Source organism: Mustela nivalis (assembly GCF_964662115.1).
Source record: "Mustela nivalis genome assembly, chromosome: 8".
Lineage (NCBI taxonomy): Eukaryota > Metazoa > Chordata > Mammalia > Carnivora > Mustelidae > Mustela > Mustela nivalis.
Window position 1 is genome coordinate 72,386,990 of NC_139027.1, and position 27,775 is coordinate 72,414,764.

General features: G+C 39.8%; 1 long non-coding RNA gene across 1 annotated transcript; it reads left to right on the forward strand.

The window, feature by feature from the left end:
• The first annotated feature begins 7,125 nt into the window (after positions 1 to 7,125).
• Positions 7,126 to 27,473, forward strand: LOC309872592. Its single transcript, XR_014315989.1, has 3 exons — positions 7,126 to 7,193; positions 26,575 to 26,762; positions 27,447 to 27,473. It is a non-coding gene; the product is annotated as an uncharacterized lncRNA (long non-coding RNA).
• The last annotated feature ends 302 nt before the right edge of the window (positions 27,474 to 27,775 follow it).

A 27,775-nucleotide genomic window follows, 5' to 3' on the forward strand; every position in this document is an offset into this window, starting at 1 on the left:
TACCACAAAGGTGGAATTTGAGCTTTGCAGAGAAAAATAATTTATTTACAGAAGTGGCACAATGGGCTAGCCATCTGGAAGAAATGCATGTCATATACAAAAATATATTCCAGATGGATTCCAGATATAAATGTAACAACAAAAAAATAAAACTTCTAGAAAAATTTAGGAGAATAATCCACCTTGGTTTGAGAGAGTCATTCTTAAACAGGACAGAAAACTCAAATACAATAGATGAAAAGGCAGACATATTAGACTACATCTGATTTAACAGTTTTGTATGGCAAAAGGCATAAATATAAATAAAATAGGAAAAATTATAGTCTGGGGAAATATTGGCAACTTTTGTTTAACAAATTCATTTATTTAACAAATATTTGTTTGAACACTTTTTATAGGATGGGTGTAACCAGAGGCAATGCTGAATAAAACATCCAGCAAATGCTCCAAGTCAGGGTTTGATTTATTATTTTGTCATTTTTCTGAGTACCTATATTCATGGTACTTATGTTCTATTGAGAGATGATAACCTATGACTGATAACATACAGAAAGTTCTTGAAAATGAGACTGAATACAGTGTTAAGAATGGTAAGAAAATATAAACAACTCAGAGAACTCCAAATAACCATAACAGTGAAATTATATCTATTGCTTTCAAAATAAGGAAACACTGTGTATTTTGTCGCAGTTCTGTGCTCAGTGAACTCATGCTGGTAGATTGAATTCAGTCATGATGAGAATATTTACACCAGGGAAATCAGCAAAAGCTATAAGTCAGGTTTTGATTTATTATTTTATTTGTCTAAACTTAGGAAAGTGTTGCAGAAAAATGTCAAAACTGCAGATGAAACCTAAAAGTGTGGTGTATCTGTGGTCACCACATTATGAATTCACAGAACATTAAGGCAATATCCTTCCAGCATTAGAAAACCATTATCCAGTTCAGCAGAGAAGTCACTTACCTCCTCAGCAAATGAGTGAGCTTCAGACATAAAGTGGGCTAAAGCTGAAAGAGATTTCAGTTTATAAGAGGATAAAAAACTGTTTAATAGTAGATCACGTTTCAGACTGAATGGCAATACATTTATTGGGGAAAGAGAGAACTGGAACGGAACTCCATTTATCAAATCGTGGTTGAACTCCTTGTTCCCCAACAATTAACCAAAGCATTCTGTAAGACTCAGTTGGGTGTACGGAACTTGTCATAGCTTACTGTGTATTTCATTATTTGTAAATTGTATGTCTTTAATATCAGTAACATTTATAATAAACTTACATGCATATGTGTGCACACTGTGTGTGTGTGTGTGTGTGTGTGTGTGTGTGTGTAGAACCAGTGAAGCCCTTTACCAGCACACCGTTGCTTCCACCTACATCCCTTTAACCAGAATTTATTCCCATGGCCAAGGAAGGCTTGTTCTATTCTAGGCAAACTTGTGACCAGCTAAAAATTCTATTCCTATGGCAAAGGATAGGCTGGATTTAGGGAAAGAACTAGCAGTCTCTGACACAGCATTATCATTTTCATTTTATGTGGGAGGAAACTGAGACTCAGAGAGCTTAAGTTAACTTGCCTGAGGTCACTCATCTAGTAAGAAGATGAGAGCTGAGCTGAGATTTGCACTCGTGTTTGTTTAGCTTCAAAGGTTTATTTTTTGTTTTGTTTTGTTTTGTTTTGTTTTTCTCCACACCATTTTCTACCTCCAGAAATAAACTGAGTTGGACGCAATGGTGGAATCTGCAAGTGAAAGATCTTTTCCCATAGGTACGTACTTAATAAGATGACTAATGGAGGAAAGGGTTTCTATCACAGAGAAAGAAGTCATGGAGTGGCTGCGGTGAGGAATTCAGTGGGAAAAATGTGTAGTCTCTGCAATTTCATTAGCCTGCAGGGAGATTAAATCTTTGGGTTTATTCAGAAAGGTAGGGAACTATATACTCTCTCCATTTTTCTCAGGCACAGTCCACATGCTTTTTTTTATACTTCAGAAATAAACATTGCCACAGACACATCAGTAGACATGAAAGGTGGCCAGGAAGAGGAGAGGAGGCGGTTGGATTGCGGGAATAATGCATCTTATCAAATTCCCTTGCCCCAGTTGGCAATAATGCCCTCACCTGAATGTAGTTAGCTCTGTGTATAAATCTTATATACTAGACTTTAAACCCCTTGAAGGCAGGGATTATATCTTGTTAGATGACCTAATGTAATTTCTTCACATAGTCAATGAGTAAAAATACTGGTTGAGTGAATTATCACATAAGTGGAGTGGGATTAAATGTACTCAGTATTTGTTTATATAATTTGCTTCTTATTTTTCTTTGGCTGAGTATTCCCTGAAAGAGCCTTGTCAGGCACCTGGGTGGCTCAGTTGGTTAAGGGACTGCCTTCGGCTCAGGTCATGATCCCAGAGTCCTGGGATCAAGTTCTGCATCGGGCTCCTTGCTCCATGGGGAGTCTGCTCCCTCTGACCTTCTCCCTTCTCATGTTCTCTCTCACTGTCTCTCTCTCAAATAAGTAAATAAAATCTTTAAAAAAAAAAAAAAGAGCACTGTCTGTCTTTGGGACCAAGGTTATTAAATTATTTATTCAGCAGATACCCATTAAACTCTCGCCATATGTGAAAAATCATCAAGTCAAAATCTTCACTTGAAAATCTTCACTTGATGGTTTTTCCATTCCAAGGAAGATCCATTCCTTGGACTAGGAACTCTGTGAGGGTGGACTACTTGCCTTCCTTCCTCAGGAATGTCCCATAGAGGAGTGTATACTCAAAATGCAAAGTTTGTTTAAAAATAGCTAGCATTGGGCGCCTGGGTGGCTCAGTGGATTAAGCCACTGCCTTCAGCTCAGGTCATGATCTCAGGGTCCTGGGATCGAGTCCCTCATCGGGCTCTCTACTCAGCGGGGAGCCTGCTTCCCCTCTCTCTCTTTCTCTCTCTCTGCCTGCCTCTTTGCCTACTTGCGATCTCTGTCAAATAAATAAATAAAATCTTTTTTTAAAAAATAGCTAGCATTCATTGGATGCTTGCTATGTGTTGGCACCAACTGTGTTCTCTGTATTATTGCACTTAATCAGCATAACAACCCTGCGAGGTGAAAACTATTCCTCCACTTTATAGACTAGGGACTTCATTAAGAAAAGAAATAGTAAAAAAAGATCACACAGCTATGAAGGGTCAGAATCCCTGGGTCCCCAATTCTTTTTTTTTTTTTTTTTTTTACTTGACAGGGAAAGAGAGTGCACACAAGCATGGGGGAGAGGGAGAAGCAGACTCCCTACTGAGCAGGGAGCCTGGCGTGGGGCTCTATTCCAGGACCCTGGAATCATGACCTGAGCTGAAGGCAGATGCCTAACTGACTGAGGCACCCAGGCGCCCTCTGGGTCCCCAATTCTTTTTTTTTTTCTTTAATTTTTAAAATTAACATATAGATGTATTATTCTTACAGGTCTGTGATTCATCAGCCATACATAATTCACAGCACTCACCATAGATCATACCCTCCTCAATGTCCATCAACCAACTACCCCAACCTCCCCTCCCCCTCTCCAATTTAGTAACCCTCAGTTTGTTTCCTGTGATTAAGAGTCTCTTACGGTTTGTCTCCCTCTCTGGTTTCGTCTTGTTTCATTTTTTTTCCTCTCTTCCCCTATGATCCTCCGTCTTGTTTCTCAAATTCCTCATATCATTGAGATCATATGATAATTGTGTTTCTCTGATTGACTTATTTTGTTTAGTATAATACCCTCTTGTTTTATCTACATCGTTGCAAATAGCAAGATTTCATGTTTTGATGACTGCATAATATTCCATTGTATAAATATACCGCAATTTACCATTCATCTGTTGATGGACATCTAGGCTTTTCCCATAGTTTGGTTATTGTGGACATTGCTGCTATAAACATTGGGGTGTACATGTCCCTTTGCATCACTACATTTGTATCTTTGAGGTGAATAGCTCTGGGTCCCCAGTTCTTATCCATTATGTTATCCTGACTTCCCCTGGGCTACTGGGACTACCAATTCTCTGGGGAAGCTGCATTGAAAAATAATAAGCCATTGAACAGCCTATCCCTCCAGCTCTGCCATAGACCTTAGAGTCTTTCTTCAGTCCCTCCCCTTCTTAATCAGGACTGACAGACAAGGATATAGACATCGAATTTTTAGACTAGGTGCCTTGTAACAGAATTAAATAGTGAGCACATTTCTGACAGGTTCCAGGGTTTTGTTTTGTGGTATGGGTTATAGACTCTCTCACCTGTCCCTGGCTAATTAGAAAACTAAGAGTTGTTTTGTTTGCTGAAATTGGCACCCATGTGTTGAAAATGCCTTCAAAGAAACAGTGGTGTTTAATGGGATCATTTAAAAATTCCTGCTTTGTTGGGTCCAGGATGGATGATGGAGAGGGTGTATTTACATTCCCTTCCCCCAAGCCCCACCTCAAACAAGAGTGAAGACACACAAAAGAGAATAGGAAGGAGGATCTGTTCACAGACCAGAGAATTTGATGACTTTCTGGAAAAGAGAAAGTGGATAAGAACTTATTTACAGGTAGAATAGAGCAAAGGAAGCTGTAACCCCAAATGCACATGGAGGATAAAGGCAGAGTTGGATAAGAAATAAGGAAGTAGGGGGTGCGGGGAAGAGAGGAAGGAAGGAAAGAGGGAAGGAAGAAAGATTAGAAATGTCAGAGGTGGAAGGTTGTTGTTAGAAAGTTAGGCTCCATCTGTGAGGCAAACTAAAATGCAGCATTATTTCCAGCATGTATCAATGTATAAGAGAATGCAATCCCTTTGACCTTGATGCTTGAACAGTTTGTTTTGAACAGTCCCGCTCCTTCTCTAAGGGTTTGACAACAATGCTTGGTATGAGGAGAACCTTATTTAAAGAGTCATGATATTAAAACATCGTCAAAAGGTTTGCAACTTTTAGAATCAGTCCACAGAGAAACCACAGAGGGTTGTACAGGTACAGAATAGAGGGTAAAGGTTGTGAACCTGGACAAGGTGAGAGTAATAGTGTAGTTGACAGAGGTCAGGAGGGAAGGAGATGAGGAAAGATGAAACAGAAGTGCTAATACCCTCACGCATGGTAGAGAATCAAAAGATATTGTCTAAAGTTGATGTTATAAAAACTAGATGTGTAAGTGTAGTGTATAAAGTGCAGTGTAGAAATAATGAACAGAAAAGACAATAATAAAAATGTAACTAACAAAAGCTGGCAGTGGAAGGGAAGTAAAAGCTCTTATAAGTGCGCTGAATTCCCCATCTCTTATAGTAAGGAGTCAATTGATAAGATTTAAATTTGGCGAATCAAGAAATAAATGATAAGCATCTTATTTTGAATGATCATGACATACAACAGAAGAACTAAAAATAGAAATGGCTAAAAATGGGTATTTCCTATCTATTCTAGAGAACTACTTCCACATATGCATAGGAAGTAGGGACATTGGTGTTCGGTACAGCTCTGTGTTGTAATATTAAAAAATTAGAAATATCTAAATGCTCACTACACATAAATAAATGATGGCCCGTCATATAAATAAATACCACAGTATTTATTTATTTATTTATTTGGGAGAGAGAAAGAGCAGGCACACAGAAGGAGAGAGAGAAGTAGACTCCCCACTGAACAAGGAGCCCCATGTGGGACTCCATCCCAGGACCCTGAGATCATAACCTGAGCCAAAGCCAGACACTTAACTGACTGAGCCATGCAGGTGCCCTATACAACAGTTTCAAGGAGTGAAATACATACAAAATGTGCTGACATGGAAAGATATCCAAGACACGTTTTTAAATTTATTATTATTATTTTAGAGAGAGAGCATCTTAAGCATGCTCCATGCCCAGCACAGAGCTCAATGTGGGGCTTGAGATCACAACCCTGTGATCACGACTTGAGCCAAAATCAAGAGTCAGATGCTTAACCAACTGAGCCACCCAAGTGCCCCTATCCAAGACATGTTATTAAGTCAAAAAAGCAAATTACTGGATCATAAATGTAGTATACCATTTCTGTAAAATAAAAACCAAAACAAGAATCCCTATAAAAATGTTCAAGATCTGGGAGGAAACCCACCCATTAACAATGGTGGTTACCTCTAAGGAGGGGAATGTAATTGGGCTAATGGTCAAGAAGGACTCTAGCTTTGTCTGTATGATCTGACGTTTTTGCAAGAAAGTGTTCATATATGATTTGTGTAGCCTGAAACTGATAATTTTTAAGTGGTAACCACTGTGGCAGACATAGAGATTTTTAATTTAATACTACCTCTATAATATAACAATTTCTTTTTTTACTACATGTATGTATTACTTTAAAATAATAATTTTAAACAGTAACAACAAGAATCCATGCTTTTTTCCCCTTCAGTTACAGGAAACTTCATAGAACAATGTTGCTGCAGGCAGTTCTCAAAGCCCAAAGGTTGCCCTCCCACCAGCCCCATAAATGATTGTTATTTATGACCACTTCGTGACATAGATGTGTACAGCTATTTACCATCTCTGCTGGGAGGATGGATGTTCACATTCATATGAGACAAAAACAAATCAAGATTCAACAACACGGGCTGCTGTGGGCTTGGGGATTAGAAGAGCAAAAATAAAAATAAAAAACAAACCCAGCAACATACTCTAGTAAATCACTTCTCCTTTCTGTCTTGTTCTTAAGAAAGAATTTAACAACCTCATCTGGGTTGCAGACATTTTTACGTACTCGCCACTGAGTTTTAAAAAGCATGAACAAAATGTTTGGCTGAACTGGCCTCTGGACTGAAAGCTCAATTGTAATCATGGCGGATCTTTTTGTCTGGGATTCAATATGGCAGTGCGTGTATGTCACTTTGTCCAACAATGGCTCTTCTCTATTTTCTTATCTTTCTGAGCAGCCTTTCAGAAGGCTTCAAAATTTTACCAGACCCTGTAGGTTTCACTTCTTAAGACCAAGTGAGATCATTTGAACATTGGGGGATGAGAGAATTACCTCTTTCAATTCTTATTCAAATTCTGACCTTCCAACAGCCTCCTTCCTTCAACATCCCACCATTTTGTTCTTTCTGAACCTCAAGGAGTGGGTTGAGTTTAACCTTCCTCTTCTGCTGCTTGTCTTTTAGGTATGGTACACTTGGGAAGAACCTAGAATCTTTCCAAAGCAAGGATCACAGATGTTGCTTCAGATGGTAATGTTGAGCACTTCGTTTTACCTATAAAGGAATTAGCCTTATTGAGTTTGTTCACAAACAATATTATTTAACCCTCTCAATGTCCCTGTAAGGCTGGGTTTTAAAGAAAAAACTGAAGTGAGAAAGGTTAGGAACTTTGCCCTAAGAGATACATTGCAACAAACTACTCTCTATTCCAGGCCCTCGACACAGCTCTCCTGGTCCAGTTTGCTGACCGGAGGTCTTTATTAAAATGCCTCCTAGGCCTGTTTTTAGCTTTTAATAAAAACACTTATGGGCAGTTTAGTAAATTTCCAGGGACTTTAACGGGGAGATCTGTTAATGAATCCCTTTGAAGTTGCCAGCTCCTTCCAGATATATTCACCGTGATACCATGAGTTGCTTTTTAACCTGCTGAAACAAAGCACCCCACCTTTGATGTTGGGCTCTGAATCCTAACCTACATTTCTACCCGGGGCAGTACATTCAGGGTGGTGAACTGCCACTTGAAGAGAAGATCCACATGCATGGTTTCTCCATTGGAGTCTATGGGGCCTCTTTCTATTTAACTCACTTTTTTCTTTCTTTCTTTTTCTTTTCTTTTTTTTTTTTTTTTTTCGGGCCTAGCTGATGTTGGATACGTCACTCCTTAGCTCCTGGGCTTTGAGATATGTGGAAGAGAACCATCAGGTCTCTCCACCCAGAACCAAATAGGCAAAGTAAGAAGATTAAGGAACCTGGATGGCTCAATCAGTTAAGCATCTTCCTTTGGCTCAGGTCAGGATCCCAGAGTCCTGGGATCGAGCCCTGCATCAGGTTCTCTGCCTCTCCCCCTGTTTGTGCGCCTCCCTTCTCTCAAATAAATAAAATATAAACAAACAAACAAACAAACAAACAAAAAAGATAGAGGACAGAAACATCACAAGATCTCTCCTGTCTTGCCTTGTGCCAGCTGTGGCCCAGGCCCTGATATTACTTCACTCACCCTCATGTTGGAGATACTTAAACCAAACTGTGAAGGACTCAAAGCTTGGAGTTTGGTTCCTCAAACCAAGTCTTCATTCACTCCTCTCATTTTCCCATTTGCCATGACCCCCGTTGTCCTACGCAGTCCTAATGCTGCTCCAACATGATCTAGGCTTGTCCTTCTCTTCTTTCGAAGTTGAAAAGTTCTCATTCTCTGTCTCTTTTCCATTGGTTCAAGATGTCTGTGCCTTCTACAGAGAGCTAGCCTGATAAGCCAACCCATGCAAATATACTAAAAGGCTTAGAATAGAACCTCCCTTCTCCTCCCAAATAAAGCACACATAATTCGTTCAAGACTAAAAATATCCAAAACTAAAAAGAAAATTATAAATATGTAAAATTTTCCCCACCTTATTTTTTAACTAATTTATCCTGAACATCTTCCCACATCAATCAATTTTATGCAGCATCCTTTTTAGAGTTTCAAAATCCAGTTATACTTCCCTCTCTTCCCACTGATGAGCATTTAGTTTCTCTCCAGTTGTTCATCTTATGAACATCTTATATCTAAACTCATGCAAAGGATGATTTCTATATCATAAGGAATGCATGAGTGGGAAAGAAGTCCTGTTATGCAGCTCCATTTTCTGTGTGTGTCTGAGGTCAACCCTCCTTCCAACAGTATCTCTGTCCTTCACTTGTAATTATCACTCTGAGACCTATTAGTTGGGAACCGACTTAGGGAAAGGACTTGGGAATCGATAATTCTTGATATTTGTGTGTAAAAATTCATTTTTATTTATTTATTTTTTAAGATTTATTTATTTATTTGACAAAGAGAGATCGAAGTAGACAAGAGAGGCAGGCAGAGAGAGAGGGGAAGCAGGCTCCCTGCCAAGCAGAGAGCCCAATGTGGGGCTCAATCCCAGGACTCTGAGACCATGAACTGAGCCGAAGGCAGAGGCTTAACCCACTGAGCTGCGAAGGCACCCCTAAAAATTCACTTTTATTGTATGTATTTCTATTTATCAGTTTGGATAAAAGCTGGTAAGATTTAACCAAAATCATCATGGAAAATTCGTGAGAATTCTGTTTGGACAATCCGAAAGGTAATTGAGTTCCTGCAGTAAATTTGGAGTCTATGGGGCCAACAGCTGATTGGGCCTTGTTGTCCCTCTCTTCCAACATTATATTAGAATATAGGCATGATGATGATGAGGAGGAGGAGGATATTGATGGTAATGATAAGATAATAGACTCTAGGGCCTTCATTTACTGGCAAAATATCCTATTCCAGAAACAGACCTGTAGATAATCAGAACTTGAGTCTTCTCATCTCAGAGGAAATAGGAAGACTCAGTGTTCCCTTCCTCCACCTGCAGTGGGATCCAGCTGTGTATCCATTGTGCTGTTCCTAGTTCCACGAAGGGCAGACTTTACAACTCTTTGACAATTAAAAAGCAGACACTTGAGGATTAAACTAGAATTGAAGCAAAGTTTCATAAATCTCCTTTTAGCCACAAGAAGACTGTAGACTTTGCCTCCAAAATCCTAGGGATAAGGGGCTGATGTACCATCCATCACTTTGATGTGTTCAACATTTAGTTATAGAGAGAAGCTCAATTTTAATGGAATACAAGAAAAAGTGTGTAGTGGACAATCAGGTATTGATTTAAGGTATCACAGAGAGTGTGTATATTCTGTGTCAGAAAGATGGAGGATCTTTTCTTGTGACCAGAATTAGAGATATTTCCAGCAAAAGACAGCTGAAGGGCATCTGTATACTACACGAGAGGCAATTGCTAGGTTCTCAGCTATTCCTACCTCACACACCCCCTATTTTGAACAGTGGTCCTCTCATAAAGCTTTAGCTCTATTTTAAAGAGTGAGTTGCTGTTATTCAAAGTCCACTTTCATTTAAATGAAGAAAGGGTATCTTATATAAATGGGAGATAGCCATAGATTTGGGGGGATAATAACAGTTCCTATGTTGTGTGATTCAAGGGGTACCAGAAGGACTCCACTCTGTCTTCCACCAGCCGTGCCCACTGCATGAATGTGGAACTTTATTCATGGAGTCTTATGGCCTTTCCAACTTTCAGAGTCCTCAATTATGATATAAATATCTCTGGGAAGTGTCACCCAATCACCCGACATTTTAGAAGGGGTTCATTTTATTTTAGTTTTTAAATTAGTGTAGGGGCACCTGGGTGGCTCAGTGGGTTAAAGCCTCTGCTTTCGGCTCAGGTCATGATCCCAGGGTCCTGGGATCGAGCCCCGCATCGGGCTCTCTGCTCAGCAGGAAGCCTGCTTCCCCCGCTCCCTCTGCCTGCCTCTCTGCCTACTTGTGATCTCTCTCTGTCAAATAAATAAACTCTTTTTAATAAATAAATAAATAAATAAATAAATAAATTGGTGTGATGTTTTTCTAATGAAATCTTATCTAGGATTCCAAAATATAAAAGGCAGAGTAACTCTGGGTGAGGCAGGTAGAGGGCTGGGGCTCACTTACATGACTTCCTTTTTATTCTGAGAAAATCCAGAAAAGCAGTAGTCAGTTGTATAATTTTTAAGTGAAATTTCAATTAGACATTTGCGGGACCTCTTAAATAACCCTGAAGAAACTTAGAGTTCTTTAATATACAGTTTGGGGGGCGCCTGGGTGGCTCAGTGGGTTAAGCCTCTGCCTTCGGCTCAGGTCATGATCTCAGCGTCCTGGGATCGAGCCCCAAATCGGGCTCTCTGCTCAGCGGAGGGGCTGCTTCCTCCTCTCTCTCTGCCTGCCTCTCTGCCTGCTTGTGATCTCTGTCAAATAAATAAATAAAATCTTTAAAAAAATATATACAGTTTGGGTCAGTAAACTGGACAAAATAGGTATTACGAGCTTCCCAAAATAATGCAATAGGAAGGATATGTCACCTAAGAAATATCTCCACCAGAAGGAAGGAAGGAAGGAAAGAAGGAAGGAAGAATTTTAGTAAACCCTGTAGTTCTAAAATATCTGTTTACAGGAAATAAGAGGATAGAGAAACAAGTTAAATTAGACTGTGGGGAAACAGCCAAATACAGAATGAGGGAAATTCTACAGGACAAATGATCCAGTTTGTTATGCAAATGAATAGCCTAACAAGGGGTAGGGGGGGAACTATTAGATTTTAAAAGACAACCATCCCAAAAAGACAAGCCAATTTAAAAAGGGGCAAAGGACTTGAATGACATTTATCCAAAAAAAGATGTGAAATGGCCAAGATGTTCAATATCATTAGACATTAGGGGAATGCAAATCAAACCCACCAGAAGATACCACTTTAAACCCACTAAGATGGCTGTAATAAACAATGTAGAATGTAACAAGTGCTGGCAAGATGTGGGAAAATGGGAGCCCCCACACATGCATGGCTGATGGGAATGTAAAACAGGGCAGCCCCTATGGAAACCAGTTTGGTGTTTCCTCAGAAAGTTAAGCATAACTGTATCATATGACCCAGGAATTCCACTTCTGGATATAAACCCAAAAGAACTGAAAATTGGCACTCAGACAAATATGTACACAGGCCTGTCCATAGTAGCAGTGTTCATAATAGCCAAAAACACCCCATATGTCCATCAATAAATAAATAGGTAAATAAGTTGTGGTATATACATTTAATGAAATTATATATTCCATAGGAAGGAACAAAGTACTGATACATACTCCAATGTGGATGGTCCTTGAAAATATTATAGTGAGGTGAAAAAGCCAGACACAAAAGGCCACATATTGTATGATTCCATTTTATGAAATATCCAGAACAGGTAAATCTCTAGAGATAGGATATAGATTGATGGTGGCCAGGTGCTGGTGGGAGGTGGGAGTAGAGAGCCACTGCTCTAATGGGGCTCTAGGTGTCCTTTTGGAGTGATGAAAATGTTCTAGAACCAGAGAGAGGTGGTGACTGCACAACATTGTGACTGTACTAAATGCCACTGAATAGTTCTCTTTAAAATAATTAATTTTGCACCATGCAAATTTTACCTCACCAAGGAGAGATAGATAGATAAACAGATAGATGAATAGATACAGAAATACAGGTTTAAAAAAAAAAAGGACCAGAAATATACCAGCCAAATCAAATATGTCATCATTGGCTTGATCTGAGTCCATCAAAGCTGTTATAAAAATACATTTTTGAGGCAATGGGAAACTTGAACAGGAATTGAGTGATAGGTGATATTAAGGGATTATTGGTAATTTTTTTGTGAACTTGCATAGTGACTGTGTTTTTAAAAGCTCATTCTCAGAGATTCATTCTAAAGTACTTATGAATGAAATAATATAATGTCTAGAATGTGCTTTAAAATATTCCAAAAGGGGCATCCGGTGGCTCAGTCAGTTAGAAGTTGGACTCTTGATTTTGGCTTGGGTGGTGATATCAGGGTCCTGGGATTAAGCCCTGGATACTGCACCCCAGTTAGAGTTTGCGCTCAGCAGGGAGTCTGCTTGAAGATTCTCTCTCCCTCTGCCCCTCTCCCTGCTCACACAGGAGTATGCGCACGTGGGTGCTCGCTCGCTCTCCCCGAATAAATAAATAAATAAATATTTAATAAAATAAAATACTCAAAAAAATAGTTGAGAGGCGAAAATAGCTGAAACAAGATCAGTAAAATTTTGACAATTGATAAGGCTAAGTAATGGGGACATGGGCATCATTGCTACTTTTGTGTATATTTGAAATTGTCCCCAATGAAATACATCTAATTTGGTTTAGAAGCCATGATTTATTTAATGCTATTTATAGTCCTTCAAGATGGACATGGGATAGGTCCATCTGGGAGGCTTTGGCAAACATGAGAAGAGAAGGAGATAGGGAGAAGGAAGAGCAGAGGTGGAGAAGAGGAATACTAGAAGAGAACATCAAAGGAATATAAAACCACATAGTTCACAACTTTGCTGGGGGCAGGGCCCTCAGGGAGAGAAAACTGGTATTTCCTCAGCTCTGAACATGGGGTAGGGGACACTTGATGTATCCTTCCCAGGGCAAAGGAAACAGCATCCTCATGCCGATTACCAATGGCCAAACATTTACTGGGCACCAACCATGCAGAAAATACTATGGTTATTGGCAGCTCCAAGTGAAATCACAGCCTTAAACTGTCCTGCCAACAGTTAATGATTGTATCTAAGTAGCCCTTACATAACTTGGGAACCACCACTTCCTGGGTTTGGAAGGAACTCGAGGAACCACAGATAGCTCTTGATTTTGTGAAGTTGCAATGGCCTTTGCAGTGGTCGGGAGCCCTGGGCTCTGGTCCTAGCTCGACCAGTTATTAGCTGCGTGCACCTCTCTAGTTGCTGACTCTGAGCACCCCATTTGTGGAATAAGAGTTTGGATGGTTTCTCTCATTCCTTCTATCTCTACAAAGCATTCAGTTCATTCATTCATTCACTGGATGAACATTTATTCTATGCATAACCTGGATACATCTACAACTAGCAAAGAACTCTGTTAAACACAAAATCTCTTAAAAAGTTTTTCCTCAGCAGAACTCTCTATCTGCCTCTTGCCTTCAGAGTTGAGAATTACTCAGCGTTTCTCATCCGAATGGGAAATGTGCAACAAATATCTCTCTTTATCCCTAGTCATAGGTACCTCATTAGGTGGGACCCTAATAATGAAGAAGGAAAGCAGCTTTATTTTGCAATTATCAAAGGGCAAGGAGTTCTTCTTGAATTTCCTTTCCTTTTGTTAAAAAAAAAAAAAATCCCAAATTTTGCCACCCAGAGAAAACCTCTTTTAACGTTTTTCTGTATGTCTTTTCAGGTATCCTTTGTAATGGTTATATAGTATGCCTTTGTATGAATGCACTATAATTTACTTAAATATTTTCTACGTGGGTAGCTCCCCACCGTGAAAATATTGGGGGGAACACCGTTGTACACATATCATTGTTTAGTTGTCCAAGAATGCTAAACGTGGAATTACCGGGTCAAAGGGAATGTACATTGAAAGGCTTTTTTTTCTCTCACCGTAGCACATCCCTTCCCCAATGTCCATCACCAACCACCCCATCCTTCCCACCCCTCTCCCCTCCAGCAATCCTCAGTTTGTACATTGAAAGTGTTGATAAAGCTGTGTAAGTGCCCTCCAGAAAGACTAGCAATTCCCACTCCCCCGCAGCGCTATATGAAAATGCCTTTGCCGCTACATCCGTCCCAACGTGAGTGTTCGCATTCATTTCAGTCTTTGCCGATCAATTCTTCCTGACATTTCACAGGGTCTTCTTCTATAATGCTATGTTTGCATTTCTCTACCTGAGAGGTGCTATAGCACCGTGGTAAGTTTATCCAGAGGTGGCAGCTTCCTTCCTCCATTTCTGAGGGAACAGGATCTATCACAAGTCACCTGAGCCTCCTAGCTCTTAGAGCAACAGTAAGGACTCTGCAGGTGGAGCCGGTTTCTCCCGTTCTTTGTCCTGCTGCTCTAGGAAACCAGCATACCCCCTCCACGCCCGGCGCCCAGCTTCAGGAGGCACTCGTTCAAACCACCTTCTTAATCACAAGCAGCTAAAAGTTAATTCATCACCGCTCCTGTTTTGGCTGTGTAAAATGAAGCCTTCCTGCACCCCAATTCTGCAATTAACACTTGATTTTTTTTTTTTTTTTTTTTTGGTATAAAGTGAACTTTACTAAGTAAGCAGCCATGAGTGATAGAGGAGATTCTGTTTTATTTGGATTCCTTTCAATTATGATTTCCTGCTAGCTGCCTGACTTACAATTAGCCAAACACAGAGGAAACACCACACCATAAGTAACCGTTTTTCTTTCTTAAAACATTTGTTTTAATAGGTGTTGGCAAAGACCTATCAGATTGCTAGGGGTTTTATCCCCCCAGCAAATTAAATACCTGATTTATTCTTCTGGCAAATTTTCCCTCTCCTACCCCCCCCCCCCATGACATAACAGTCATGCGGTTATGAAAACAGAGGAGAGAGGTTATGAGAACCAGTAAGGCTCAGAACATGCTAGCTGCCAGCCTAACCTGCCTTCATGGTGGTGTGAAAATTCCTGTTCCTGTTTCCTCTGCAGGAGAACAGGCCGTTACATATTGCTGTCAGTTGTATTGTGAGATCAGCTCTCTATCTGTGGGGCCTTTCCCCTGAACACAAGTCTCTCTCATATAAACCACCAGTCCAGGTGGTGTTTCCAGCCAATACACTGATAGAAGAAATGAGAATGTTTTATTCCCTCTGAAGGGGACACGGTGTGAAAGGCAGGCTTTTTAGAAGGGTCACACAGGGCTATGAATTTTTGCAGGTCATGAATCAAGCTGTTGATAAAAAGCAATGCGCTTTCCGGGAAGGTGTGATTTGAAGTAGTCTTGACCCAGGACATGGTGAATATAGAGCACATAAAATAAGAGACGATGGTCACTTGGGTTACAGGAAGGTGGCTCCAGTAATTTTTAAAAGTTGTACGTCGAAGGCTCCAGGGATTACTTTAAAAGTATATATAGTCTTTTGGAAGAATTTCATTTGCTAGGCACAAGGGGCAGCTGCTGGAGTATGGAGCCATTAGAGGGCTCCCCTCTTGGCTCTGCTTTGAATTCACACCCTCTCTTCCCCAAAAAGGAAAAACAAGTTGATTTAGGACAGCGTTACCCAACCTTTTGAACACATACCTTATTTAGATAAATGTAAAAATCTCAGACACATACTCCCACAGAGATTCTGACCGCCTCTACACATTTCTAACTGAGAAACCATTACCTCCTGCACACCCTTACTAGCCTGGGAAATTTTACTAGCTTTACTTGCTTTGGTTTTCATTACGAATAACAAGAGATTGTTTAAATTTGCCTTCAAAGGTTAAAAATGTCTTCTAATATTGAAAATGAATTTTCAAACTATACAGTTCTCCCAAGGATGGATAATGGATATCATAGAGGATCAGGAAAGTCCAGATTCTTAACACTCACTAGTCTAGCCTCCTTTCCTGCCCTCCTCTGTGCACCATCCTGTGATTAAGATTGTAGCCAAAAACTCTACTGGTCATTTACACTTTTGTATGAGTCTGTGTCACTCCTTTGCTTCTCTGCAGTCATATGCAGATGATGCCTTATCCCTGATGGGAAGTTGAAAGTCTTTTGACTAGGAGGCAAGCAGTCACAATTGTATTATCTAAAACCCCAAATCCAGAACCCACATGGACCTACTGAATCAGTTCCTCCAGTGGTGTGGCCTGTGAACTTTTGTTATTGCAGTCACCCCAGCTGGCTCTGATGCATACCCAGATTTGTAACCAACCAGCTGACCCTGCAGCAGACATTTACCTTCTGGGCTGCTCCAGTTTTGTTTTTGTTTTATTTTGTTTTGTTTTTTTAACACTCATCACATTTTAATAATTCTCCACTTTGGGAATCCCACCTTTGCATTAAAAGCTCTAAATAAACTATGTTCCCAGATTCCTTTGCTGCTAGGTGTAAGTACATGACGGGTTCTACCATTCAGAGGCACCTATGTGAGATTTTGTTTCCAAAAGAGCTATCTAAGGAAACAGCCTAGACACTGGATCCAGTTATTCCGCATAGGTGGCCACAAAAGCTGTGTATTTCTGAGAAATACAGTGGTGCAGCAGCTAGCAGAGGTTGTGTTGTTCTGAGGTATGTGATGGCAACAGGTCCCCCACCAGGCAAATTCAGCAGTGTGGACCTAGATGTTACTCCTAGGAGCTCCGTCTAGCATACTGATTTTCAATCTTGGCTGTATATTGGAGTCACCTAAGGAGATATTTTTTTTAAAACAGCGATGCCTGCATTCTACCCCCAGACAGTCTAATTTATGGGATGGGGTATAATATGACCATTAACTCCCAGACAATCCCACTGTGCAGTCAAGTTTGAGAACCTCTAATCCAGAGGTTCTGCCTCTTTTCCTTCCAACAATGATTTAATAAATTTATCCCCAATTAAAATAGCTAAAATGCATTCTCCCATCTGCAACTAAAAAGCCTGACCAGTGCAGATTCATAAGGTGCCTTTCAACTCTGAAAGCAGAATTTTAGGTGTTCTGTTCTTTTAATTGTTAGAAGAGTACCAAGATGAGTCAATGGGAGAAAAAAGTCTCTTCAGCAAATGTACTGAGATAGTTGGATAGACACATGCAAAAGATTGATGTTGGAACTTCATCCCAGATGCAAAAATTAACCCAAAATGAATCAAAGACCTAAATGTAAAGGCTAAATTATAAAACTCTTAGGAGAAAAAATAGATATAAATCTTCTTGACTTTGGACTTTGTCAATGGTTTCTTGCATAGGACACCAAAGCACAAGCAACAAAAGAAAAAAAAAAAGATAAATTGGGTATCATCAAAACTGAAAAACTATGTGCTTCAAAGGTCACCCTTGGGGGCACCTGGGTGGCTCAGTGGATTGGGCCACTGCCTTCGGTTCAGGTCATGATCTCGGAGTCCTGGGATCGAGTCCCGCATCGGGCTCTCTGCTCAGCGGAGAGCCTGCTTCCCTCTCTCTCTCTCTGCCTGCCTCTCCATCTACTTGTGATTTCTCTCTGTCAAATAAATAAATAAAATCTTTAAAAAAAAAAAAAACAAAGGTCACCCTTGAGGAAGTAAAAAAGACAACTGACAGAATGGAAGAAAATTTTGCAAATAATATACTAATAAGTGACTTGTATCTAGAATATATGAAGAATAACTATAACTCAATAATAAAAAACAAATAACCCAATTAAAAATGGGCAAAGGGGGGAACATGGGTGGCTCAATCTGTTAAGCATCGCCTTCGGCTCGGGTCCTGATCTCGGGGTCCTGAGATTGAGCCCCATGTCAGGCTCCCTGCTCAGTGGGGAGTCTGCTTCTCCCTCTCCTTCTGCTCCTCACCCCCACCTTGTGTGCACTCTCTCTCTCTCTCCCTCAAATAAATAAATAAAATCTTCAAAAGAAAAAAATGGGCAAAGGATATGAATAGACCTTTCTCTGAAGAATATATTAAAATGGGGATGCCTGGGTGGCTCAGTTGGTTAATCATCTGCCTTCGGCTCAGATCATGATCCTGGAGTCCTGGGATCGAGTCCTACAGAGGGCTCCTTGTTCAGTGGAGAGCCTGCTTTTCCTCTGCCTGCACTGCCTGTTCTGCCTGCAGCTCTCTGTGCTTCTGCTCTCTCTGACAAATAAATAAATAAAATCTTTAATTAAAAAAAGAACATATTAAAATGGCCAATAAGCATACGAAGAGATGCTCGGCATCGTTAGTCATTAGGAAAATGCAAATCAGAACCACAATGAGATACTATTTCAAACCCACCAGGATAGCTATTTAAAAATGAGAAATAGGGGTGCCAGAGTGGCTCAGTTGGTTGGGCAACTGCCTTCGGCTCAGGTCATGATCCTGGAGTCCCGGGATCGAGTTCCACATCAGGCTCTGTGCTTGGTGAGGAGTCTGCTTCTCCCACTGACCTTTCTCCTCTCATGCTCTCTCTCATTCTCTCTCTCTCTCTCTCTCAAATAAATAAATAAAATCTATAAAAACGGGAAATAATAAGTGTTGATAAAGATGTGGAGATATTAGAACCCTTATACACCGTACACTGGTGGGACTGTGAAATGGTGTAACCACGTTAGAAAACAGTCTGGCAGGTCCACAAGATGTTAAACGTAGAGTTACCATATGACCCAACAATCCCACTCCTTGGCACATTCCCAAGAGAAACAAAAGCCTGTCCATATACAAACTTGTGCATGAATATTCACAGAAGTACTATTCATAATAGGCAAGAAGTGGAAACAACACAGATGTCTATCAACTGATTAATGGATAGATAAAATATAATCTAGCTATACAGTGGAATATTATTCAGCCATAAAAAAGAGAATGACGTACCAATATGTGTACATGCTACAGCATGCCTGAAACTTGAAAACATTATGCTAATGGAAAGAAACAGTAACAACATCAAAACCCACACATATTATATTGTATGATTTCACATTTACATGAAATATCCAGAATAGGCAAATCCATGAAGAGAGACAGTTATCAGTGGTTACCTAGGACGGGGAGGGTTGGGGGAAATAAGGAATGACTACTAATGGGTATGGGTTTCTTTTTGGGGTAATGAAAGTGTCCTAAAATTTATTATAGTTGCACAAGTTTGTAGATACACTATAAACCATCAAACTGTATACTTTAGATATACAGTGTGTGAATTATATCTCCATAAAAGCTATTACTAAAAAAAATTTTGGCGGGATTCCAAACTTCAGCTTCTAGTAGAAGAAATATTTTGGAGGAAGGGTGATGGGTAATCTTTCTAGAACTCAGGAAATCATCCCTTGTTGTCAATCACCTTCTCTGCCAGTTGGTAAAATGCGCTGTGGAAGGCATGGTCCTGTGCTCCACAGAAGGTTCCCCAAATAAGTGAGGGTAAAAAAAAGAGTTTTAATGGCAACTAAGAAGCTTTTTGAGAGGAAGTCAGGAAAACAATAGAACATTACTAGTTAGCATTACTAGTTTCCTGTAGTCAAAAAGAACAGATGGGAAAGGAATGATTGTCCTTGGTGTCCTCAGGGAGCACGCAAGATTTGGATGGCTGAACTCAAGAGAGAAAACCTGATCCCAGCCAATACAGGGACAGAGGTGTTTGGGAGGGTAAGAGCAGTTCAGAGAATAGGTGCAGAATCCCTATGGAAAGTGGAAATGTAAGTAAAGTTAAAGGGCTTCTCGTCACCAAACTCCCAAGAGTGGACCTGAAGTGGAAGGGAGAGAGCACTTTCAATTTCTATTGTGTTTTTCCTCCATGTAATTAGAGTTTTTTTTTTTTTTTAAAGCAAACACGTATTGCTTTGTGATTAACAACATAACAACAAACTAGTTTGCTTTAGCAAGTGTGAGTATGACTATTTAAATGAGAAAAAAAATCAGGAAGAGAACCATGAAGCAGAAAGGAATAGAAACAGGAGAGGAAAAGAGAGAATGCGGGATGAAACTCATCGCCACAATGGTATTTGATGAAGAACATAAATACATTATTACTTCAAATTTTTTCCTAGACAGTTGCAGAAGAGTTTTTGTAGCACAGGATAATAAAGACTGTGTCCTTGCTTTTGTACCTGCCAATTTGAGTAATTTCTCTCAAGGTTATGTAATTAAAGGTGGACTAGAATTTTAGTAAGAGCAAGTTGGAATAGACAGGTTGGAATATTGATTGTCAGGCTAATATGTTAGTTTCTTCTGTAGACAATGAAGATTCCTTCAAAAAATTTGAGCAAGTAGAATTGCTTTGGATAGTGATGTGAGGCAATGGCTCCCAAAACTGGATGTGCATCAGAATCCTAGAGTTAGCTTTAAAAACGATACAGATTCTTGGGACCCTACCACTCTTCTTATTCAGTAGGGCGGGCTGGGATCCAGGAATTTACATTTGTAAATGTCATGTGTTACAGATGCTTTATCGTACTTAGGAATGGGTTGAGTGTATCATAGATTAGAGTGCAGGAGATAATACAAACAGGGAGACACACAGACTACTAGAAAAGTTCAGGATGCTGGAATACTAAACTGGGATGGCGGTAGAGGAAAAGAATTAATATGACCATCATTATGAAGACAGATTCAGTACAGTTTGGTGAATGCTTGAGTGCATGTCCCATGAGGCAAACATCAGTTTGTTTTATAGACCATTGGATAACCCACGCAATGTCATAACATCACGCAATGTACATGATGGAGTAAACACTCCGTGGTATTTGCTGAATGAATGAATGGGAGAAAGTCATAGGTGACTCCAAAGGCTTGAGTAGAGCAACTTTAACACACCAATGATATAGACATTTAGGGAATCTGTTTTCAAGAAAAAATAATTATAGATTTTCCATGGTTGAGTCAGAAAGTATGGTAAGAGGTATAATGCCTTAGTGATTATGGGAGAATGGTGTCGACACCCCTCTAAGGCAATGTGACTGGGACAGTAGTGGGAAGAAGTCTGGAGAACTTTTTCTCTGACTGTAGACTTTCAGTAACTGTCTGAAAAACTGGACTCTGGGAGACATTCATTTGGGTTACCGGGACTTGCTGTGTTCTCTGATTGTAGGTGAGAGGTTCATACCTGGGTGGTTTTCCACATCCCCTCTTTTGTAATTTTTAATTAATATTAATTAACACTAATTAATATTAATTATAGCAGGGCTATACCCTGCCCCCCCACACACACACTTTCATTTAGCAACCATGAAGGATTTGCACTCTGGCCTCATTCACCCATTCACCAACCCCACCTTACTTCCCTTCAGTTCACCTGTTACATCTTACTAATCCCTCCTCTCTACAAACTCCAGCCCCAACAACCAAAGACTATTCCTGCATTTACTTGGCCTTTGACTTTGGTGTCCTGCCTCCCCTTCAAAAAGAGTTGGGGCTTCTGCTGGCTGAACTGGGAGCCTTCTTTCTGGTATGCTTTTGTTCCTTCGTTCTACCTCTCTCTGCTCCTGATCACCCTGGGCATCAATTTCCGCCAGGCCTGCTTCATTCTTCCTAGAAGGGGGGGTCCAACAACCAGGAGCAGAGAACTTTGAAAAAGACATGACACATTTCCCTCCTCCTTATAAGAGGATCAAAGACATGACTAGACTGTGGTTCATTTCCACTTAGGCTAAATCACAGGTAGGTAGACTCGTAGGAATTGGTCAAACAAACAAACAAATGAGATTTTGTTTTAAATAAAATAAAGCAAAAAAGCCCAACCTGGTCGCTGGGTGTCATGTTACTTTGGAATTAGCTGTGTGACCATGAGTAAATCATTTCACTTTAAATGAAGTATAGCTAAATGATGAATATTATTCCTTTTAACTCTAATGTTCTTTCATCTAATAACTATATCCCTTTGCTTCTGACACCTCTTCTCCTAGGTGGAGGAGAAATTGGTGTAGGGTGGTAGGGTGTACAGGCCCCGGCAGATTGGGGAGAAGCATGGAAGTGGCATATTCTAGTTTCTCTGGTCACTGATGGGGGATGAGATGCCAGAAGGCCTTGTAGTCTAGCCAGGCTGGAGTAACTTACCTGGAAAGGGTCTCCATAGCCAAGGCACCTGATAGGAGACCCAGGAGCCTAGGTCTGGAGCCAAAGGAATGTCAGAGGATTTGAGAACATGACAGCCATAAGTTGGTACAAAATGGGAAGCGATATGGGAAAATTCCAGGTATATGGGCTTTGCTCTGAGTTCCAGGGCCTTCACTTGTAGGTGGTTCATCCCACTCAATGGGGCCAGGATGGAACTGGGCATGCTGACATCGTATCCTGGCTGCCTTGGCTACATCCAAGGATTTATTGAGTAACTACTATACTCTTATCTCCCTTCTCACTTCCTGGCCCAGAAAAGTCACATTCAGCTGTTAGCAGTTTTCCCAGAGTCAGACTGATAAAGTTGGAGACACACTTCTCCTGTCTCAACATGATGTTTTTGAATGAAGGAGCTATGTTTCCAGTTTTCAAGGGAGGTGATGGGAATGCTATTTAAAGGATCTGAGGACAGAGTGATGTGTGTTTGTGGAACCAAAGAGGTAAGCCCCCCCTCTTGTCAGGGGGTGCAAACCTCTGGGTCTTCAGAGAAAGGAGGGCATAACATGTACAGGATGTCTTATTACATTCTGCTCCTTCCATTCTCTATCTGCGAAGGCTTGCCACTTAGGAAGGCAAGGCTGTATGATATAAGGACCTGTTTGCCTATTTCAAACTTTTCTCTCTTATCTCTCATCTCTCTCTCTCTCTCTTTTTTTTCTTTAAACAACTTTAAAAAACAAACATTTTTTGGACCTTCAAGATGTTGCCAATTTTGCCCTGTTACAAACATTACCATGATACACAGTGCTACACATACATCATTGTCTCTTTGTCAGGTTAGTTCCTAAGAATAAATTCCTAGGCGTGCAATTGCTGAATCAGAAGAAATGGAGATTTTGAAGTAATTTAATAAAATTCACCAAATTGCCCTCCAGAATTGTAAAAATACACATGCCATCAGCTGTATTAGGGTAGTTCCCTTTCCCAGATGCAGCAAACATTTTCACATTTTTGTCAATCTGAGAGGTTAAAAATATATCTTCTTCCTAAATTAATTTCATTTGTAGTTACATTTGTTACATATATTTTTTGTCCATTTTAATTCCTCCTTTTGTGAGTTTCCTTTTCATGTTCTTTGCCTATTTTTCTTTTAGAACATTAAGCTTTATAAGTAAGCTTTTTATTTCTTAAGACTATTAACCCTTTTCCACCATTGCAAGTATTTTTTTAGTTTGTCCTTTCATTCGTCCTTTAATTTGTCCTACCATTCGTTTTGCTTTGTTTTTCCTGATCATATAACATTTTATTTGTTTAGACAAATCTCTCTGATATTTGTATTTAGAAAAGAAAAATCCCAAAGGAAGCCAAAGAAGGGGGATACCTTAATTACAGAAGACCAATGATAAGAATCACATCGGACTTCTCCTTAGAAGCCATACAAACAGAAGAGAATGGAATGAAATTAATTAGTGTGTTGAAATTTAAAAAACACCAAATTGTATCCGGTGACATTGTCTTCAAAAGTGAAGGAGAAATAAAGGTTTTTTCAGACAAAAAGAAGTAAGAAAATTTGTCACCAGTAGACGGGCCCTTGAAAAAAGTGTTGGAAGTTCTTCACAGAGGAGGAAAACTATAGAGGCCAGAAACTTGAATCTACATTTAAAAAAAGAGAGAGAGAAGGGTATTAGTCAAGAAGCTAATGAAAATAAAATGAAATCTTGTATTTTTGTTATTCTTAATTAATCTAATAGTTAGCTGCTTATTTAAAAGAATAACCATAGCAATAATGTATTAGGTGACCATACCTATGAATAAGTGAAATGAATGACAGCAAATTATAAGAGACAAGAGGACAGAACTGGGAATACTCTCCTGCCAATGAGCAATACAGTGCTATTTTAAAATAGATGAGCTGTAAATGTATACTGCATACTTCAGGGCAAATATTTTAAACACTTTATTTAGTTATTTATTTGGCAAAAGAGAGAGGGAGAGAGAAAGAGCACGTGTGGAAGCACAAGCAGGTGGAGCACCAGGCAGAGGCAGAGGGAGAAGCAGACTCCCCACAGAGCAGGGAGCCCGATGTGGGGCTCTATCCCAGGACCCTGGGATCAGGACCTGAGCTGAAGGCAGTCACTTAACCTACTGAGCCATCCAAGTGCCCCCAGGGCAAACATTTTTTTTAAGTTTTAAAAAGGTATAACTAATGTGTTAAGAGAAAATGGAATAATATAAAACACTCAATTAAAAACAGAAAAGGTGGAAAAAGAGTAAAACAAGAAACAAAGAACAAGTGCAATGAATAGAAAACAGTTGCAAGTATTGTAGATACTAATCCAATTATATCAACAATGATTTTATTTTACTATTTTTTAAGGTTTTATTTTTAAGTAATCTCTACACCCAACATGGGGCTCGAACTCACAACCCCAAGATCAAAGGCCACCTGCTCTTCAGACTAAGCCAAACTGGTGCCCCAGTAATCATTTTCTTTTCTTTTTTTTAAGATTTTATTTATTTATTTGAGAGAGAGAAAGAGAAAGAAATACCACGAGCAAGGGAGAAGGATAGAGGGAGAAGGAGACTCCCTGTTAAGCAGGGAGCCCGACTCCAGGCTCTATCCCAGGACTCCGGGATCATGATCTGAGCCGGGATCACTGACTGAGCCACCCAAGTGCCCCCAATAATAATTTTCAATGTGAACAGAAATGTACAATTAAAAGAGACTGAAAGGGTGGCTGAAAACAATAAGTTGTCCATAGGAAGCCCACTTTTTTTTTTTAAGATTTAATTTATTTATTGGACAGAGATCACAAGTAGGCAGAGAGGCAGGCGGGGGCGGGGGGAAGCAGGCTCCCCGCCAAGCAAAGAGCCTGATGCGGGTCTCGATCCCAGGACCCTGAGTGCCCCTAAAAGTAAAGGGATGGAGAAAGATATACCATGAGACCACTAATCAAAAGAAAGTTGGAGTAGCTGTATTAATTTCAGACAAAGCTGCCCTCATAACATGAAAAACTATCATGGCAATATCAGTAATATCAAGGAAAATTACTAGTAATAAAGGGGTCAATTCTCCAAGAAAACATTCTAATCCTGAATCTGTATGTGTCTAAAAACAAAGCATCAAAATATGTGAAGCAAAACTGATAGAACTGGAAGGAAAAATAGATGAATCCACTCTTATAGTTGGAGATATGTACACCCTTCCATTAGTAATTGACACATCCAACAGGCAGAAAATCCTTAAGGATATAGTTGAACTGAGCCATCAATCAACTGGAACTAATTGACCTTTATAGAGTGTTTTATCCGCAACAGCAGAATACAGTCTTCTCAAGCCTACATGGGACATTCATCAAGATAGACTACATTCTGGGCCACAAAACACACATCAACAAAGTTAGAAGAATAAAAATCATACAAAGTATGCTCTCAAATCACAATGGAGTTAAACTAGAAAATCAGTAACAGAAAGATAGGAGGATATTCCAAAATATTTGATTAAACAACATGCTTCTTTTTTGTTTTTTTAAGGATTTATTTCTTTATTTGAGAGAGAGCAAGCAGGGGAAGGGGCAGAGAGAGGAAGACAAGCAGACTCCCTGCTGAGCTGGGCTGGTGGGGGAAGGGAGAGTCTATCCCAGGACCCTGAGATCATGACCTGAGCTGAAATCAAGAGTCAGACACTTAACCAAGTGAGGCACCCAGGTGCCCCACAGCACACTTCTATATAACACACTAGTCAAAGAATAAGTCTCAAACAATGTATTAAATATTTTGGACTCAGTGAAAATACAACTTAACAAAATCTGTGGGGTGCAGTGAAAGCAATGCTAAGAGGGAAATTTATAGCATTGAATTCATATATTAGAAAAGGAGAAAGGTCTAGATTTATAATTTAAGCTCCTTTGGACACTAGAGATTTCAGGAAGAGAACTATGCTACTACTTAAAAAACTAAGCAGGAATTAGCTTCGAACCACCTAATTCTTCTGTTTGCTCACGCCACTATTTTCTCTGGGTCCAGAATTAACTGTTTTATCTGGTTATTGATCCATGTTATATAAAGCTAATACTAATACAAATAGTTCTTCAATCTCTGCTGTCACCACTGGGAGCTGCTGCACAGATAATTCAAATTATCTGACAAATTCATACAAATATGCATATTTTTTTAGGTTGAGGAATTTCTGGCCCTAAGATTAATTTTAACCAGTTGGACTTGATCTTGCAGATTACATGTTTTCATTAATGCTGGGACTGCCTAGAGAAAAATTTCCCCGTACTGGGCTGCTATGAGTATTTCAGAATTTTCTGATTCCGAAAGTAATATGAACTTATTGTAGAAAATTTGCAAACTGGCAAGAATTTTTGTTTTTGCCAAGTGAGGGTTGTATGCATATTAGGAGAAGTGAATTGTTCTGCATAAGAAAGGGAGAGCTATCTGGAAGCCTGGGATGGACAAGCTCTGGAATTGAAGAAGCCAGAAACCAGTCTGTCTGTTGCTACCCAGGGAAAGACAATAAAGAGGAAACCTGGTGTGGCTTCCAGATGGAGAGAACTGACAGATAAGGTATGTATTAGGGTTACCCAGAAAATCAGGACCAGTAGGACCAGTAGGAGATAGATAGATAGATAGATAGATAGATGATAGATAGATAGATAGATAGATATCCAAAAGGATTTGTATTAAGTGATAGGGATGTTATAAAGAGACTTACTGTAATGATTTGAGTCATAGAGTTCTAAAGACTGAGAAGTTCTATTGCTTGTCATCGGCAAGCTGCAGACTCAGGAAAGTTGATGATGTAGTTCCAGTCCAAGCCAAAAGGCTCGAGAACCGGAAGAACTAATGGTATAAGTCCTAGTCCAAGTTCGAAGACCCTAGAATCAGAAATCTAGTGGAGTGTGTTCCAGAGGGCAGAATACCGATGTCTAGCTCAAGTAGTCAGGCAGACAAAAGAAATTCTCCCTTCCTCTACCTTTTGCTGTATTCATGCCCTTCCGTGGATTATATCACGCCCACGCACATTGGGGAGGGCCATGGGCTTTATTCAAAGTCTACAGATTCAGATGCTAATCTCTTCTTGAACATCCTCACAGACACACCTAGAAATAATGTTAACTAGCTGTGTGGGTATCCTGTGGCCCAGTCAAGCTGATACATAAAATTAACCATCACAAGACACATCTGAAGAATATGTTTGAGTTGCTCTGAACTGCATGGTGTAAAACATCTCATCTGTCTTTCCTACAGAATCTTCAGTAAAAATCAACACTTGGGCCTGTCATACTCCTCCTGGAGAATGAAAGAGGTACTGAGTCATGTTTAGTGCTAAGTTCAAGGCTGTGACAGAACCTTGGGCTTAGCCCTAGGGACTTAATAAGGAAAAATTTTTAAAGAAGAATATGTTAAAACTCTTCACAGAAATGACTGTTATTGACCTGGTGGTATTTTTTCCTCCTCCTTTTATGTATGTATATATGTATATGAGTGTATATATAATAAAGCTGGGACTGCATTATAGAAATAGATTTGTATTCTACATTTTTTACTGAACATTGAATCATGACTATTGGGGCATC